The following is a 3,114-nucleotide window of genomic DNA, read 5'->3' as shown; positions in this document are numbered from 1 at the left end:
AATCACTAAATTCTTCCTTCAGACCTAGGAGGCAAATACATAAAGGGTCGTAGAATTAACAGTTATTTTGCCAATCATTCGTTTGCTATCCATACTCCTTTTAGAAGTGAAATTATGAAGATGCATGACATGAAAGAATTAACAGGACAAAAGTGCTTGTTTCTGCTGACATGTCACCTGCCAAGTGTCCCCTGATCATGAGCTAAAAATTGTCCCTCTCCCCATCTCCTGTCTTCCTCCTTGATTTATATTTCCTGCAATAACACAGGATCTTGTTGTCTCTGTGGTGGCAATACCTCCTTCCCTGGTCTTTGAGATTGCACCACTATTCATGCTCACCTTCCCAGTGTATTCAACAAGTGGCAGGAATATTAAGCCTCAAACATATGTTAAAATATAAGGCCCTCTTATCCTTGTCTGATTTTTTTTTTATCAAAAGTGAAAGGTATGCTGTTTCTTCTTTTCCTATTTTATTCCATATCTGTTATGTAGAATTACTTGGCCTACACTTAAACATACAATTAAATATATGCAAGCCCTCATGCCTGTAATCCTAGCTGCACAGGAGGCTGAGATATGAGTATCATGGTTCAAAGCCAGCCAGGGCACAAAATTCTGTGACACTCAACTCCAATTTAAGCACCAGAAAACAGGAAGTGCCACTGTGGCTCAAAGTGGTAGAGTGTTATACTTGAGCTGAAGAACTCAGGGACAGTGCCTGGGCCTAGAGGTCAAGCCCCATGACCAATAAAAGAAATGTAATTTGCCATATTAAATTATACTACCATATTAAATTGTATTTAATTAAAGGGTAAAATGTCTTGACATATGTAAATACCCGAATCAAAAGTTTACACATGTCCATCTCCACCAAAGGTTTCTTTGCAGTTCTCCTTGTTCTTTCTCCAAACCCTTTTCTGTTACTGTACATTGGTTTCTAGTTTATAGAAACCAATATATGAATGGTATGCACCTTTTAGGTACTTGCTTCTTTTACTCATGCAAATACTTTTATGACTTGTTTATGTTGTTATTATTTTGCTTTTCTCTTTAACTGCTGAGTGATATTCCATATACAAATTTACCTCTGCTTATTTGCCAATTCAAAGGCCTTTGGGCCATTTCCATGGTTGTGTTATAAAATCATTACTGTATACATCTATGGACAAGCCTTTATGAGTTCTCATATTTTTCTTTCCCTTCTGTAGATTGCTAGGAGTGAAATGCCTGGGTTATAGGACAGAGTCTTTTTTGTTAAGATTCGAAGAACTAATAATTGCTCAAAGTGACATGTCATTTTAATCCTTTCAGAAGTGGAGAAGGCTCTCAGTTGACCTATTCTCAGCAATGTGACATTGGAGGCACCTGAATATTCTAGTAGTTGGCAAAGGATATCCATTTGCGTTTTCTGTATACTGTTAGAATATTTCCACATGTCTGTTGGCTATTTTTTTTCACTTAAAATATATATATTTTTTGGCTGGGTGAAGTGGCTCAGGAGCTACTAGCTACTCAGGAGGCTGAGATCTGAGAATCGAGGTTCAAAGCCAGCCTGGACACTGAAGTCCTTGAGATTCTTATCTCTAATTAACCACTAGAAAAATGGAAATGGCGCTGTGGCTCCAGGTGTATGGGGGTAAACTTGAGCTGAAGAGCCCAAGGACAGTGCCCAAGCCCAGAGTTCAAGCCCCATGATGGACAGAAAAAAAATTGTGCTGGTTCTAGGTTCTTTTGCTTAAGGCTAACACGCTAACACTTGAGTCACAGTGCCAATTCTTTTTTTTTCCTAAGTACTTTGTTGGAGATAAGAATCTGCTAGATTTTTTGGTTGGTCTGGCTTTGAACTATAATCTTCAGATCTCAGCTTCCTTAGTAGCTAGGATTACAGGCATGAGCCACCAGTGTCTGGCAAGAACTAATGGATTCTAACCAATACATTCTAAGAGTTCTTTGTATAGTCTAGATGTAGTTACTTAATGAGGTACATCCTTGGCTACTGCTTTCTCTCAGTCTCTTAGGTTTATCTTTTCAATGTTTTCAGACAGAAAGAGATCAAACTATCTTTATTTGACAGCATTATCAAGTGCATGCTCTTTGCTAAAATCTGCTTAATGCTTGCTCCCTTCAGGGAGCTTATAGTTTACCAAGATATGAATTCAATTAACCACATATCAGTATCCTCCAAAGCCCTAGGTGAAGATTCTATCTAGATAAACTTGTAAGCCTTTCAAGTGTCTGAGCCCTTAAAAGAATTGCATAGGTAGAATAGTATTGTAAATAGTTCTGAAATATGACTTGTCATATGTACAAAACAAGAAGCACACCCCAGTCTGGAGGTACTTGGGGTTATAAGCAACCTATATGTATTTTTTTGCCAGTCCTGGGGCTTGAGCTCAGGGCCTGAGCACTGTCCTTGGACACTTTTTGCTCAAGGCTAGCCCTCTGCCACAGTGCCACTTGCAGCATTTTCTGTGTATGTGGTACTGAGGAATTAAACCCAGGGCTTCGTGCTTCGTGCAGGCTAGCTGAGCACTCTTGCCTCTAGGCTACTTTCCTGCACCAGCAACCTGTATGTTTTAAAGATGCACACTTGCATTTTTCATACTATTCACCTAGTATTTTATTCTACCTGATGTAGAGAGAAATAAGTTTTATTCACACAGTAGCTATAGATATGTCTGTGGTACAAATCTGCTTATAACTTGCTAAAGAGAAACTAAGAGGCAGCAAAATCATAAAAAGAGCACAAGTGCTTAGGTGGAGAACTTGAAAAACGAAAAAAGAGTTGGGGAAGCTCTACCCTGTTCCTTAGACAGTGTAAAGAATAGACTCACACATGTGCTAATCAGGTGTGAGGCAGGAAGTGTGGGTAGAATGCTTCTTTTGATCAATGGATATGAGAGCATTGAAAGTATTAGGCCAACTGGATTTGATGGTCTGCCAATTCTAAGAGCTGAGAAAGAGAGTACTTCCATGGGAGGTATGAGATTTTTATGTCAATATTATTAAGGGGATAAAATGGTGTTCTGAATAGAAATGCAGGCTTTTTTTTTTTACCATCTTGGAGATTGAATGCAGGACCTGAGCATTGCTCTTTGACTTTCTCAAGGCCAG

This window comes from Megascapheus bottae, chromosome 9 (assembly GCF_031878675.1).
Source record: "Megascapheus bottae isolate mThoBot1 chromosome 9, mThoBot2.hap1, whole genome shotgun sequence".
NCBI lineage: Eukaryota > Metazoa > Chordata > Mammalia > Rodentia > Geomyidae > Megascapheus > Megascapheus bottae.
The sequence above is the reverse complement of the archived record's forward strand: the minus strand, read 5'-3'. Positions refer to the sequence as shown.